Source organism: Stegodyphus dumicola, chromosome 5 (genome assembly GCF_044657685.1).
Source record: "Stegodyphus dumicola isolate Sdum_Otavi_A_Nest chromosome 5, ASM4465768v1".
Classification (NCBI taxonomy): domain Eukaryota; kingdom Metazoa; phylum Arthropoda; class Arachnida; order Araneae; family Eresidae; genus Stegodyphus; species Stegodyphus dumicola.
Genome location: NC_140772.1, coordinates 46,768,413 through 46,785,429, shown reverse-complemented (window position 1 = coordinate 46,785,429; position 17,017 = coordinate 46,768,413). Strand labels below are relative to the sequence as shown.

The 17,017-nt window shown below is 33.7% G+C and overlaps 1 protein-coding gene across 1 annotated transcript in view; it reads right to left on the bottom strand.

Moving 5' to 3' along the window:
• Positions 1–17,017, bottom strand: part of bdg (sodium-dependent transporter bedraggled) — a 316,789-nt gene that overhangs the window by 236,673 nt on the left and 63,099 nt on the right. The window contains exon 2 of the mRNA XM_035349992.2: positions 5,778–5,837. The gene's annotated coding sequence lies outside the window, so the exon portion shown is untranslated. The remainder of the gene's footprint in view (positions 1–5,777; positions 5,838–17,017) is intronic.

The following is a 17,017-nucleotide window of genomic DNA, read 5'->3' as shown; positions in this document are numbered from 1 at the left end:
CTTGTTGCCAAGAGTGAAGCATGGTGGGGTTTCTGTTATGGTTTGGGCAGCCATATCGTGGTTCTCTGCTAGCCCCATGATAACAGTGTCAGGGTACATGACTGCCAAGACTTATGTGAACATTTTGGCCGATCAAGTTCATCCCATGGTGCAAACTTTGTTCCCCGATGGTGATGGTGTCTTCCAAGACGACAAAGCCCCTGTTCACACAGCTCACATTGTCCAGGACTGGTTTTCTGAGCACGTGGATGAGTTGTCCTATCTGCCCTGGCCAACACAGTCACCAGACCTGAATATTATCGAACCTTTGTGGTGTACATTGGAACGAAAAGTGCGTTCTCGTTATCCACCGCCAACATCGTTATCTGAACTTGCCACCGTTTTGCAGGAAGAATGGTATAATATTCCCTTGGCAAACATACAGGAACTGTATTTATCCATTCCGAGAAGACTGCAAGCTGTTTTGGATGCCAACGGGTTTCCTACACCATATTAAGCAAAGAAACATGTTTTTTTAAAGGTGTTTCCATATTTTTGTCCAACCCCTGTATTTGCCTTTCTACACCCACAATTCCCCTCTCTATTAAAAACCTGAACAACGGAAATGATAACAAGAAAATTCCAATTCTGTTACATGTTCGTTGATAAAACTTTCCTTCTTTGGGATATCGAGGATCAATTTCTAATTTTTCACATGTGAGTGAACATTAAAATTTTAACTTCATATTATATCAGTCTCGGGTGAATACACTCAATTTTTTGACAGATCTTTGATAATCCGCAAGCAAATAATTGGTTATCCAGCGTTATTAGTCATGGTTAGACTTCAATTACAGCATTGATTTTAGCTATTTTTTGAAAACATAGTATCTGACTCATTTATTTCCGTTCTGCTATAGCTAATAGTCACTCATATGTGAACGTTTAACATAGATATATATCAGGGGTGGCCAACCTGCGGCTTGGGAGCCACATGCGGCTCTTTGAAGGATTATTTGTGGCTCTCGATAAATATACCCTAGTTCCCTTTTCATTTTTGTGTTATTGTATTTTTAAAAAATTATTATCGTTCCGTATGTGTTTCAGAAAATGTCTTTTAAATTACAAACAACAAATATGAAAGACTAAGCGCAAAGTTGTAACAAATTTCATTTCCCTCCATCGTCTCTTGATTTTTTTCTGAATCCATTTGAAATTAACATAATTCACGGTGAGTTTTCCATTTCCAATATAATTATGACCCAAAAAGTATCTGGAGAATTATAATTAATAGAGACGCAAGAAGATCAAGCTCTACAATTAAAATATAAATCGACGCCGATTACTGAATTTTGGAAATTTGTACCGGAATCGAAGTATCCTGAATTAAAATAGGCTGCTTGTCGAATTATTTCAATATTCCGAACAACGTACTTATGTGAATCCTTTTATTCCACTTTAAAATTCGTAAAATCCAAACACCGATCAGTATTAACTAACAAGCATCTCAAAGAATTACTGAGAAGTGCTGTCACCAATTATTCGCCAAATTTTAAAGAATTATCAAGAAAAGTAAAATAAATGTGTTTAATTTTTAATATTTAAATTCAATGCATATATTTTGTACTTTTATTTATGTTTTCAATAAATATAATTTCTGTAAAAAATTTTTTTAATACTTTTTAAATACGTATTTAATTGGTGCTCGCGAAAAATTTCAAATTTTGAAAAATGGCTCGGACTATCAAGGAGCTTGGCCACCCCTGATATATATACTACATTTACAAGGTTTTAAGACTACACTTTCAAAAAATCCAGCAAACCTGCCAAACGTTAAGAGACAGTTTTTATTACCATGACATCTTAACTTGCATTTTTCTAAAATATCGTCTGATTACGAACAGAATTTTCAAGTTAATCACTTGCTTTGATCCACCAGATATCTGCTATATGAATTTGAAAGCTGAATAGCAATAAAGATTTTTTGTAAAGTGAGCAAAATAAGAACAAAGATATGTAGTACCTAGATGTGGGCAGTAGAACTGAAATTTCCCATTAGTCGTACAGATATAGTTATGCCGCACTAACTGTGCAATTCCGTCTCCGTTTCGAAGGAGAGCACCTCCGGGGGCGTTCTGAAGGTCTTCCATCCCTTTCTCTACAACTAATCTCTCGAGAGGACTCCCGGATCGTTATGTTTTGCAATACTCTCCTTCCCACACAGTCACTATAAGCTTACAAACACCCATGCCTTCTCCGTGATCTGAACTCGAGTCCATCAATAGGGGAATCAGCTTCATTAACCTTTATACTGACTGGGCAGCAGTAACAGAGACACATGAAATGTTCTTTAAAGCATAGGGGATCTAGCATTAACACGATCCAAAGTTTTTCATTTGTATCGACCACTTCGCGACGGAAGCGAAGATGATGATGAACCCCGCCTTTTGTATTCTCGAACAACTAAAAGCATCGTTAACTGTCTCTTCGAAAGCTAGCAGAGGAGTTTAACATCTGTAAAGACACATCTCTCAGAAACATCACAGAAAATCTTGAAAAATGTGCATTTGTTTAGTCCTTTATTCGTTAAGTGCAGAACAGAAACAAGACGGAATTTCTGTATGTCATGATCTGATTCAAACAACAGATATTGATCCTGATTTTTTTTATGAAGTCAATTGTGACTAAAGATGAAATTTGGTGCTTTGCTTATGATTCTAAAATAAAATGGCAACCCTTGCTAAAGGTTCACTACGACTTTAGGCACTTTGGATTCAGAAATCTCGAATAAAGGTCATACGGTAGACACTTCTTAATTTGGAAAGAGATGATTCTAAAAAAAATTTGTTCCAGTTTGACAAATAGTGTTTTTTATAAAGAAGCAACAATTGTCGTAAAAAGTATTGATAAATATAAATTTTTTCAGAAAGATCTTATTAGAATTCGTGCTCTAGGAAGTACTGGTAGATTTCAAAATTGGGACTAAGCCTAGTCGTAATATTATTTGCGTAAACTAAAATGAAAAATATTTTTAGTTTAAATGATCTTCTGTAGAATTATTAGATTATAATTCTCAAATAATAATACTTCCTGAGAATATTAATAACGTGTTTTTAGCGTTAGAAAAGTTATAAATCATTTGTGTGAAAATTCTTTGGCCATTCTGATATTGTAATAAATTATAAATAATAGAATATTACACACTAGTAAATAATAAAAGAAAATAGATCAAATAAAAGAATAGATATCTAATAATAAAAACATCCATTTTTGTTGTAAAGGAATTTTTTATTTTTTTATAATGAGTATAAAAATTTGCCACATATTGGTATTGGTACCGGGAGATATAAAGAGTTAAAATTAACAATTTTGCTGAAACTGTCTCATTTTTTAATTAAAAACTGCTAAAGTATGAATATTTACTTCATTTAAAACATTTTAGTTATTGGAAGTTTTTGTCTGGAATAAAAAGTTGCGAAAATAAAAACCAGTATAGACACTGTTGTGGACCCGGTGTATGTTGAAGATTAAGGAACGTTGTTTCGTTCAATTTTCGTTTCTTTGGCAACTCAGTAAGGTTTGGTAGGCGCACTGAGTAATCATCATTGTTTAAAACTGTATGACTACTTCTGAAGGTAACTTGTACTTATGAGAACACATTTAAATAAAGGTACCGACTACCATTAAACAATCATGTTCTGTAAGGCGCCTACCGTAACAGGTCAAAATTTTATGCAATCGCGGGTAGCCCCTTAAGAAGGTTTCATTTTATAAATTGAATATGTATTTTTGTTTAAGTATATTGTTCATACGTACTTCTATGTTTCACTGTTGAAAAAGTTCGCATGAATTATATCCTAACTTTAATTTGTATAAAGGTAATTTTATACTATTTTTGTTTTGGTTGATATAGAGCAAGAAATTTTAAAATTACGGATATTAAGCAAAATAAATAGCTCAAAACTATTCTTAAAGCTGTTTTGTCTTTTACATCATGTCATAAAGAATCAAAAAGAAGACGGATCGTCAGTTAACCTTCTTGATTGAAGAACTTCCTACTTGGTTACTTAGGCATGCAAGACAGTAAGATTCGAGCAGATAAGTACCAGGAACAGTGATCTGAGGATTTACAACAGATTCATGTGTTCACAGATTTCTCAATTGTCAATATACCTGACACTTTGAAAACTACAACTTCTTTACGTCACAAGCCAAAGAATTTGAGTAAGTTAACCGTTAAATGCAATATTTCGGTTCACTAAAGTCACTTGTCACTTTAAAAGAATTTATAAGACAGAAATGTATAAAAACTGCAAATGCAGCTTTCATTTTCGTAATTAAAAATGTTGCGCTCATTTATGGTGTTGAGACTATAAGGTTTTCCGAAGAAGGAATATGAAAAATAAACTATATCCTCGACAGAAATACAGCCATGGATCTTCAAGTTACTAGCTGAAAGTACTAACTGCATATATTACAAGAATGTACTAACTGCATACACTGAGGAATGCGATATTTCTTTGTAATCTTCTTTATTTAAAGACGACTGGTAACAGGCACATAATCCGGTCTTCCGAATCCATGGGGTGACCAGTTATCGTCCACCACATCTTAACTCGAATGCCACTGTACAGACCTATAAATCCTTTGAAACAAGAAACGTGAGAAGGCAACTGTGCCCTCGTCGGAATTAACACTTTGCATTCGAGGCCTTTATAGCTTGGATGAGCCAGCAACTCCAGACTATTTTCCGCATATTTGGTGAATTTCTTACATTTAACTTAAAATGATTTCGCAATCAATTCATAGAAATCTAATGGTTCTTTTATGTCTGAAGATACTTGAAGTCCTGCGGCTCTTTAACCGGACATAAACGATATTCTTCGCTCTATTTCTTTGGATTTCGTGCATGTTACCCGTTCTGAATTTTCTATCCCGTCTGCGGAACCGCTGTCACTTTCACATTCACTATCTATTACCTTAATGTTTTGCCTTGCTCTTCTTTATCGTCAAATAGTCTATGCATAGATGTAATTTAGCTCTTCATCAAAGAAAATTCGAACTTACCTTCACTTGAATTGATTTCTTCATCGTATTCCATGGGTTCCGTAACTTTGAAAATAATACTCCTTTTCCCAAGACTGTCGACAGCGCCGTTCCTAAGCCATAGGCTGTACTTTCCATCGCCATAGGCCATAGGCTGTTCCTAGGCTAGGCCATGTACTTTCCTAAGATAGCCGCCCCAAATTTTAAAAAAAAATGCTCAATGATTAATAAAATTTTTATTTCGGACTCACTAAGTCCTTACATATGACAAATTGTGTAAAATGTACTTACATATGACAAAATGAAGGCATGGTATTGCCAGAGTCCGGCCGCCCGCGTACTTTTACGCGCTGCACCCCAGCTAGAAACAGCCCTGACTCCCAAGTTCGAACTAGCGTCGAAGCCGCATATATAACAATAAATCTAAAAAACGCGTTCAGATTAAAGACTGGCAGTATTTTTATACGCATATATTGTTGAATACACTCATGAAGCGGTATTGCCCTAAAGCAAACTTAATAAACATTGTTATCGCTCGAATTATCGTGTTACCCAGTGTTGATCGAGAGTCACCTCTCGAGTATAACCTCTTAAAGCATACAAGGAGGAATGCGATAATGCCCTATAAAGATATTGCTCAAACTGTATACAAACTTTTCGATGGCACAGAGAGTTAATTTCGTAGATCTTTATGTTGACAACGGTAATGATTATTAACTTTACTAACGGTAAAGATTATTATGAACTCTTACCTTCCTATAAATTCTACCAACAATTCAATATATCCTTTGATAGAGGCTTCTTAAGATCACCTAGAATAAAATAAATGCATGTTTTATTACTTTTGAAGAGTACTTTAGTACGTGTATTCTGTAAATATACTAATTAATACTTAACTAATGCTGTAACCCACAATTTCAAAAGCAATATACTCTACTAAATGCATTATATTAGGAAATTAGTAAAACTATGCTTCTCTAAAATTCCAGTATCTGTTTCGATTTACTTATTCTAGAATTAAAAGAATTTATTTTATAAAAGATATTTTTAAATCGAATAAAAAAATTAAGCTTACAGTAAACAATAAATGCTAAATATTTCAACGCTTTAAGAATGATGAAAATTGATAAAATTCCATTTTAATAGATTTCATTTAAAACATTTTTACAAATTAATTCTTCTGAAAAAGCAACATATTTCTAAAATAACATTTACTCGAGAAAAGAAATGAAATAAAGTAGAATTTAACAGGGAACTAACAATTTAAAAAAATCAGAATGCAGTTTATGTGTCAAAAATGTATTTATAAATGTACTAAGCTTCCAATTATCCGTGTATTGGTACTAAAAAAAATGAAAAATAACAAAGTAAGAAAAACTTTCAGATTTTTACTTCCTTGTACGAAGTAAAAAGGAAGTATTGTAATCGCGAAAAGTTTCAGGCAGCATATTTCAACGAAAATATCCATTTTGAACGCTATCGAATGCAATTTAACGATGTTTTTGCGTGATATCTGTACGTAAGGACAGAATAAAATACTCTTTTCCTCCAAAAAAATTATAAAACTCCTTTAAAATGAAGTACGTACATACGTTCAATCGTCCGCACCAAACGTATATAAATATATTTATATATATATCCACTCTGCTACCCGGCTCAGTGATCTCAGTTTCTTTACTCTTATATGTTTGTAAATTGTACACTTTTTGCTTTAAAAATGATTGAATTATGTTGTTCTTATCGTCCGGTTAAGGTTTTTATGCCTTTAGTAAATCTGTATGCAATATTTTTAGGTGCTACTTTGGTAGACGGTTGCACGGATTTTTACGATTTTTGGCGATTTTTTTTGACGAGCAATACGACTTATGGTAAACCCTTTGCTGGACAAGTTATTTATGGTAACCGATACTTTGTTGTCATTTTATTTAAAAAATAATGCCTTTTATTATGCATAAATTCCGTGTTTTAAATATTATTTATGACTTCTAAATAATAAAAATTAATTTAATTTTGCATTTTTTTGAAATAAAAATTTTATTGTTTATGATATTTTATGGAATTTTATGTTGTGAATGATGTAATGAATGACGTCACATTATTTTAAAAGTAATCGCTTTAATGTCTATAAATTTAATCTAATGTTTTAAACATTATTTATGGCTGTTAAATATTAAAATACAATTTAATTTTCAGCTAAGTGTTATGACTTTTGCTGAGTATGGATAAAACAGAAGATGCTATTTAAGAGATCGGTGTTAACGGTCGACTGGAGAACGATGACAATCTTTCCTGTAGAATACAGAGACTTCCGAGAAGTGCAAGAAACTTCTGAGTCGGATACCGATACTGAGAAATTTAAGAAATTTAATAAATGCATATTTGGATCAAATAAGGTAAAAATAATGTTTTTTAATTATTTAACCTTGTAAAGATTCTGTTCTGTGTATATCAAGTTACAGTTGAATGTGAAGAATCTGAAGAACTAGTAAGCGAATAATCGCTTGAGTTCGTGGGGTGACAACAACAAGTGAGAAGGGTGAAATAACCCTTTATTATTCCAACTAAAGTTTAACAGAACTCCGTCTTTGAAGTTTTACAATAAAGCCGATACTCGGGCTTGAACTTAGGAAACTAAGAATTAAACTTAACTAATGTTAGCTAAAAAGATATAGCCGAAGCTATCAAGATTCTAAGTCAGGAGTTGGCCCCTTAACGCTAATTGACTGCGAAGATATCAAGGGCCTAGAGTACAGCCGAACGTAATAAGAGAGAGTAGCCTAAAAGGGCGGACGCGTGCTAACCAGAATCTCTGGTTCTCTCTGACTAAGACAGTAGAACTTCGCGGTTAAATACCGCTCTTCCTCAATTTACATTCAGACCTGATTCTAAAACTACGTTCTGGCCGGAAGTGGTAAGTTGAAATTAAGAAGCGATAGGAAAGGAAGTTTAACTCAAAATTTAACTTTTAATAAAATTAACATAATCCTTACAACCTGTAATATAATTTTGGGATTAAATTATTTCTAAATCATTTTGAATTCATATAAAAGCCGGCCTCCAAATGTCAATAACAGAAATCTGCGAACAGTTCTCGCCTTGAAGTAAATGGTGATTTAATATAGCTAAATATTTTCAAGTATGGTAAGCATTTCAAGCATTTTGAAAGAAATATTAATTACTCAATTCCCAAAGAAAAACAGTATTTTGGGATTCGCACAGAACAACAATATTTCACTTTCAGATTAATCACCTACTGCATATAAGGATACGGAATAAAAAAGAAACGCACAAAACACCAAATTGCCACATAGGAAGTAAATGAAATGCAGAATATTTCAATGGACTAAAACAACTGATCACAAGATTAATGTCTAGTAAATAATACTTATTTAAACAGAAAGATTCAAAAAGTTTAAAAACAAATCAAGATAAATATGAAGTGATCGTTTCATTTACTTGGCGAAAAGTAACGAGTTGGTAACCATTACTTATGGCAGGTGGAATATATTTCAGATTAATGACCATTTACTTTTCATTTTACGGTTTTAACTAGTTGATCACATAAATAAAAATAATGAGATACAATTTCATGATGATTCAGCTAAATAAATGAGCCCTGAAGATTCAAAGATCCCTTTGTAGGCAATTCTGATAATCATCTCGTTGAATTAATATTAATGAAAAGCGTGGAATCAAAGTTCAGTCCAAATGCTGAACGCAGAGGTGAGTCACTCTCCAACAAGTGGTAAATTAATGTGAGTGACATCTGAAGATGAAACTTCCGCGTTCTCAGTAACAACCTCTTTAGTCACAAAAACCTATCTCTCTACCCATCAGGTCATTTCAATTCGTTTATGATATACTTTATCGAATTTAGACAGCTTCAAACGCATATGTGATGAATCTGCACTTTTCAGCTTAATTGAAAATAATTTTCCGGGAAACGATAATGAAGGGCAACATTCATCATTTCTTTAGAAGATGAAGAACTTCGGTTACTTATTACACGTGCAAAGGTGAATCTCTATTTAAAAGTATGAGGCAAGAAGATTAAATTTTAATCGCAAAGGACTAAATTTCAACTCCTTAAACTTCAGTAGTGTTAACCAGACACGAAAATGAGTTTTTCATGTATAAGTTTAATTAATTTTAAAACATGAAATTTCTTTTGGCTCCAGAACTGAAAACCATAAACAAAAAAGGCTTTGTTCTCGAAGCCTCAGTCTTTAAGTAAGAAATAAGTAATATGCAGCATGAAAACATAATTTTCAAAACGTAGTAATGCTTGGCAGAATACCAACCGCGTTCGAATTCTGACAAATGCGCTTAGCTCCATGGACTTTCTTCTGGTTCCGGTAATGGACAGTGTAAAGTGAATTCTCTTTAAAATTTCTTCGAGAAAGAATTCCCTTTTCTTCGGCAGAAAATCCTCGAATGCTTTGTCATAATCAATTAAACTAAGTACACGGCGAACGCAATTCATCGTTGCAAGAAGACGCTCGTTATGCAATGCTAAAATGCAACACGTTTGATTTATGATAACCAATATGCAATGATGGCGCATAAATCTTTCTGCATAAAACTGTGTGTTGAGTGCTGTTTAGGACAGAAAAGATTCGAATTTTTTTTTTCCCACGCAACCTTGCAATGATTTAAATTACTTCAAAATAACTACTTAAAATCGTAGCAAACCTTACATCATTTACGATTATGAGCTTTTAGCGTTAGACCTTTTTTTCTGTAGCAGCCATTGGCATGGTTTTTGAAATGCATGCTCTAAAATAACAGACTGTAATGCTACATCTAATGAACTAATGCAGATTTCATAAAACAATTTTGATAGCCAATCGCTAAATTAAATTATTTCATGAACCTTCAAAACGTACAATTTTAAGGATTTATACCTATAACAATAAGCAGGAATTTATTTATTGCACTGGTAAAAGACCAAGAGGGGAAATGCAATAAAATCCTTATCTTTTCATTTCCGCTAGGCAACCTGGGTTACCACCCTCCCCCCCGCACCACTACATCATGCTTGGGATATCCTAAAACAAACAAGCAAAGAAACAAATTTATCTTCCAGCCAACATCCGTTAACTTAGGTAATTTGACGAGAATTTCGTCCACAGAATTCTGTATAAGATTCGGAACTTAGAATCTGCGTCATCAGCCAGCGGTCCTTTTTATAGTTCATCGAATTATCCCGTCCTGAACTCGAGAAAGGAAAGTGAAACAGGATATTCGGTGCAGAATATTGTTCATTGCTAATTTTAGTATATTATATTTCCTCATTTTATATATTCTACGAGTCTAGTATAATGAACTAAATCTTTAAATCTGGTGAAATATTACTCACATTTTCATGAATGCTATGCTCGTATAGGCTGGAAAATGTTATTTTTAAATAAGTGACATAAGTGTCCTAAACAAATAAAATAAAAAAAGACCAGTATACTCTATTTTAGAGAAAACTGTTTAAATATTGTTATCCTATGAGGCAAAATATTCGAAACGAATTATTTGTGAGATTGCTTTATTATGTTGCCAACTTTTAACAGTAAAGATATCATATACAACTTATTGCTCAAAACATGTATATGGTTTCTTCATCGTTGACACATACCATTTGTGAATATAACAGCACTGGACAATAAATTTGAACTTAGTTTTCTTCTGTCTTTTAAACAAAGTATAATTTTTACAGGCATTATAGTGCTTAACGTGAAAAATGACAAGAAGAAATGAAATATTAATAATGAGAATGAAAGATTACTTGCAGTTAGTTCTCCGGTTAATTAAAAATATGAATTAAAATACCAAAGACCACTGAGGAACGTATTGTTTCATTATGACAAAACATATTAGGTACTGAGATATACGGTATGCCTAAGAGAAAGAATGCCTTCGTGGAAGGCTTTCACAGAGAATCTCACTTGTATTCATCACCGTTATGAAATTAGTGAAAGTTAGTAGTTAGTTAATAGTGTATGGTAGTTTTTATTTCGGAACTGTTCGTTTGTTGTCCCTGTTCTCTGGGTTACAAATTGCTGAGGTAGAAACTTTGCGATTAAATTAACGATCATATCTACAAACTGATTGCGTTTTTTGCTAAAGTTTCATTTTGAGATTTACTAAATTCGCTCAAATTGTTCTGCCCTTTCTTACTGTCAGGTTCCCGATTACATCTTTCACCTCCATGAGAATATACGTCATATTTACTCATTAAGATTATATAGACTGATGGACATAAGTGAAAGCACATGCTGCATTTTCTAAAAAAAATTGAGGAAAAATTTTTTAAATCATTACTTTTATCCAAACTTATATTTTTATGTAATAAAGATAACTACAAAATGTTAAAATTAAAATTTAGATTAATAAAAATTCAGATAATAAATAAATAAAGATAAAAAAATATGTAGATCATTCAACACATCAAAATGAAAGACAAAAGTGAAAGTAATGAAATGAAGTAATGAAAATATCAGAATAAATCGTTATCAACACTTATTGATAAATCCTTTGTTTTTAATAACAGCTTATTTGGCATGGAATTTACCTATTTCTAAAAATGCTGCATTTTCTAAAAAAAATTGAGGAAAAATTTTTTAAATCATTACTTTTATCCAAACTTATATTTTTATGTAATAAAGATAACTACAAAATGTTAAAATTAAAATTTAGATTAATAAAAATTCAGATAATAAATAAATAAAGATAAAAAAATATGTAGATCATTCAACACATCAAAATGAAAGACAAAAGTGAAAGTAATGAAATGAAGTAATGAAGTAATGAAAATTTTAGAATAAATCGTTATCAACACTTATTGATAAATCCTTTGTTTTTAATAACAGCTTATTTGGCATGGAATTTACCTATTTCTTAGTTGTTTCAGAAGACCATTCTTCCAGAAGGTATCTTTTCAAATGATCCATATTCATTACATTGTGTTTCCTTACTCTGTTGCCAAGTTCTTTGTTTGATAGAATTGGCCATGGGCCAGAGTTCTTTGTTTGATAGGATTGAAGTTAGAAGATTGAACTGGATGACTGAGCGTGGTGGCTTAAGATAAAGTAACCACAGCGGACAATATGTGCCGTATGTTTGGGATCATTGTCCTGTTCGAAACAGAAACTGTTACATAAATGAAGCTTACGGCCACTTTGTTGAAGATTACGTTTAGGGATATTAACATAAATATGGTGGTCCATTGTGTCACAATATATTCAAGGTTGTAGACACCTGCATCTGCAATCTCATAGCATCAAACGCTGGCCCAAGTTTTGCTGTTGCTTGAACATGCTTTTTTTGTAGCTCAATCCTCAGTTGCCTCCAAAATAAATTCCTTCCATTGCAATGAATCAACGATAATTTAGTTTCATTGGAAAATAATACATTCGTCCACAATTCACTATGTTTATTCGAATTCTCCCTTGCAAAAACAAGCCTTTTCTTTCAATTAATTTTGCTGATACATAGTTTCCTTCTGGCTACTCTAGGTTTGTAACCAGCCCAATGAAGAATTCTGTGAATAACTTTTGAATGAATTACTTTATTAAAGTCTTCCTTAAGTATTGCTGCGATAGCACTTGAAGATATCATTGGATTCGCTTTAAGAGTCAGCTTTTGGGGCGGCGACTTCTCGCTGCATTTACTACACTCAGAACGATCTAATATTTTTTATCACATATCTTACTACGTATTGACTCCTATTCACTATTTCACGAATTTCTTTCAAAGATTTATTCTGATTATGTAAACGGATGATTATTTTTGTTTCATCAGCCTTAGTTTACACAAGACTGATGAAACAGCTTACTAGCCATTTCCAAATTTCAACGAACTACCTAGAAATAGTCAAGCTTTCATCGCTACTTCAGACAAATTAAATTATTATCTGTCTTTTATCACTATGATTGGAACGTACAGAATGACGTAATGCAACTTAATTTGCATAACGCTCAACACTGTGCTTTCACTTTTGCCCTTCATTTTGATGAGTTGAAAAGTTCCGTTCATTTTTGTAAGTTTATTAATTCTAATTTTAATTTAACATTTTGTAGTATCTTTGCAATAGTCCAAAGATTACACAATAATATATGTTTTAATAAAGTAATGAATTTTACACGTTTCCTCGTTTTTGGAGAAAATGCAAAATTGTGCCTTCAGTTATGTCCATCACTGTACGACTTGTAAACTAATACAGCATAAAAGAAGATATACGGCGTTAACATATATGCCTGGCATTAACTATCCTAAGACACAATAACACGCCGAACAAATACTAATTCAGAAGTCAAACAACAAAAATCAGCGTTATATTTTCAAATTTTCACAGGACTAGTTTCGATGGTTTTACCGAACCACCATCGTCAGCTGCAAAAGCGCAAATGAATAAGGATATAATGATCAGATAAGATAAGAAAGCCTGGACAGAAAATAAGCTAGTGTCGCCATCTGTTGATGAAACCAAAACTAAAAATCATTTCTTTAAAGGCCGAAGGCAAAGATGAATTGGAATTAGGATCGTTATCGGGAAGTTAACGATCCTAATCCGATCCTGATCCTAATCTAAGTTAACGAAGTAATCCATCCTTCGGCCTTTAAAGAAATTATGTTTTAGCTCTGGTTTCATCAACAGATGGCGCCACTAGCTTATTTTCTGTCCAGGCTTTCTTATCTTATCTGATCATTATATCCTATCTCGTTCGTTTGCGCTTTTGCAGCTGACGATGGTGGTTCGGTAAAACCATCGAAACTAGTCCTGTGAAAATTTGAAAATATAACGCTGATTTTTGTTGTTTGACTTCTGAATTAAATATCCTGTTAGATAGATTATTTCGTTTATAATTAGAGCAATCTAATCCGGACGTGAGAGTACCAAGCAATAAGCTGTAACGTAGTAATATACGTTTTAGATTCCGGATAAAAGCGGTTCGACACCATGCACTGTGAACTTGGCGTACTCCCACAGAAGGCCAACCAACCAATCGTCGACAGAGCAAGACCTCTAAACACTGGCAGTTCGATCCCGGTTTCAATTCCGTCGAAGAGGGTAGTGGAATAGTTATTTTCGAGCCTTTTCTCCAAGCTTAAGACGAAAAAGAACCAGTTTTCTTCAGAATGTTAACTATGAAAGCACCACTTCCTTCAGAGAAACAGCCCTCGTGTGCTTTGTCTTAACCAATTAACCTAATCGTACTTCCACAAAAAGAATTCTGAAGCGTTAGATCGAGAGAACAAACTTCACTATCTCAACACCGTGAAATCAAATGACCAGAAAATATTGTTTAAAGAGCATTCAAATCTTGACGGTACAAGCAATATACTAAGTACTATAGTTCGACCGTCTCATCCGCGACCATGAGCGCAAACACGCATGCGCCATTCGGACCGAATTATTCTCAAAATAGGGTAGAAGGATGGGGACTTTCTTTCCCTCCAGCATAGCTCTTTCCGGAGAAGAGAAGACCTTTCACGTCACAGCAAATAATACCGCCCCCTTTTGGAACAGTTTATGTGTTTTGGCATAATGCCAACCAGGGTTGCGCTTGAGACGGTCGAACTATATCTTGTGTCCATTACCCTGTTTGGTTATACCTTAGATCAGGAGCCTGCACAGTGAAATTTAGTACTATTTTGTGTTTGTTCCCTCAAAATGGTCACACAGTTGCTTCTTAAGCATTCGTCGAGAATGTTGTACTATTCCGTCCACAGTAAAATTCGGCATCATTCTTTGGGCTTTTGTTTAAAGAAACATTCGTGAAACTATGTTGCAGTGCCTTATGTGAAACTTTCAGGCATGGCTGCAAGATTGCTTTTATTGTAATGGAAAATCAATTTTCTAATGTAATTTTTGACAAATAGCAATAAACTATCTTCTTGCTTCTATCAGTGTTCTTATATATTTCTTTCTATTTCCTCATAACTTTACAAATCCTCATAGATCATAATTATATTTTCATGACCCATTCTGTTCGCAGATAACAGTGATAATCAAGTCTGCATAAGTGTTTAAATCAGTAATCTCCAGCAACTCAAGTCTCAGTTTCCTTTAATTTGGTATAAATAATACGCAGCTATTCACAGATAAATATTTTGTATACATTTTTCTTGTGTGCACTTTAATTTTGTTTTAATAGCGGGCAATAGCCATTTTAGACTTTGGCCACTACAAAGGCCAGAAGCGGTCGTCATTTTATTATGGAGACACGTACCTAATAGGCAGCCACCATTACCTCCTGTGAACAGACAATTTTACATCCATACCTTCGGAACCGGTCCCTTTCAATGCGGCAGTCAGAGTCATCAACCACTTTCTCGTCTGCGCGGCTTATAGTACTTAAATTAAATTTTATAAGAATAAACATAAATAAATAAATAAATAAGCTGAAAGCGTTCAGATTTTACATTACGCCCAAAGGGGCGTTTTTTTTTTTTTTTTTTTAAGTTTACCTTTATTTATTAAATATCATGTTCTTCGCACTTAAACCATAAAATTCAATCCAACAGCAATATCGCAAAATAATTTTAAAATGGGCATATCTTTAGAATTTCCAATACACAGTCCGCTGTAAATAAAAATGTTTTTTTTCGTACACTGTTGCCATTGCTCGCTTTGAAATCGTTGATTTTCTTAATCAAAAATTCGGTAAAGTGCTATAAAATATGAAATCGACAATAAAACAAATTCCAAATTCCAAATTAGGGCTTCCAGATGCCCATATTTGGTGGGGGATTACGTTATTCAAAATTTGATGGCTCTAGGTACCGTTGTTTTATCACAATGGCGACAAACATACATACTTTTATGCAGAATCTTCATTATTTAATTTCTTTAAATATAATGCAGGATATTTGGTATCAACAATTTGAAAAGTGAACCGACATTTATAGTGAACCAACGCAAAATGCCAAAACGAAATTAACAGTCCTTCTTGGCTAACGCCTTTCGGGCTAATAATTGTGTCGGTTTTTCTTAAGCTAACATCTAAGTAGTCATGAATTAATTCTCTTAGGAATGAGTCGGTTATATTGTAGAGTCACCAGATTTTTTTAAGCAGGAGACGTGGAAAATTACAATGCCCTCGCCGGGACTCGAACCTGGACCTCTCAAATACACGCCCAGTGTACTAATCGTTACACCACGAAGTCACGCTTGAAAGAGGTAGGGGGAAAAAATACCTTAAAAAACCTCGGGCGTTATCTGTCTTCTCCTAATCAACATTTATCTGCGATACCTTTGATACTATCCGACCACGAATTACACGACCCTGAGCACAAATTCAGATGCATGATTCAGTTCGAGTTATTTAGAAATTAATTATTAGTTTTGTTCATTTGATTATGGTAACTAACTAACTAACTTTTGATATCCCGCCTCGTTCACCGAAGAACAAACATAACGGGCTTTGAAATTTTGACCGAAACAGTGCGCCGAAACAAACTACCAGCCTTATGCTTAGTAACACAGCCAAACGTCTAAGGGATTGTGCTGGACAGAACCGCATCCCTGACTGGAAGATTTGTTGACCCGGTCAACTGAAAACCCGCTGGTCCTTTATTAAGGTTATACAGAAAATACAAAACAAAATATATACAATTACATACATATTTACAAAGTGCATCTTATTAATGTTATTCCTGTTTACAGATGTAAATATGAATAGATGAATTCATACACTGCATTTTATTGAATTGTACAGATAGATGTAAAGAAGCTTATTACAGTTCTGATGCTGCTAACTGATTATGGTAAAGTACGCTAGGGTTATCTACCTAAAGGCAATTATGCTTAAGTGGAAACTGGCTTGTACGAACGCTATACACGAAAACCAAGTTACGCAAGTTATGTGTTATGTATGCACGCACATTATGTACGTTAAACGTTACGTTATGTAAGTTACGCACCAAAACGCCCATGCAGCCAGCCCGTTCGCCCGGAAACGAACCTAGGTCGAACTATCACTGTTCTGAGACTTTACTG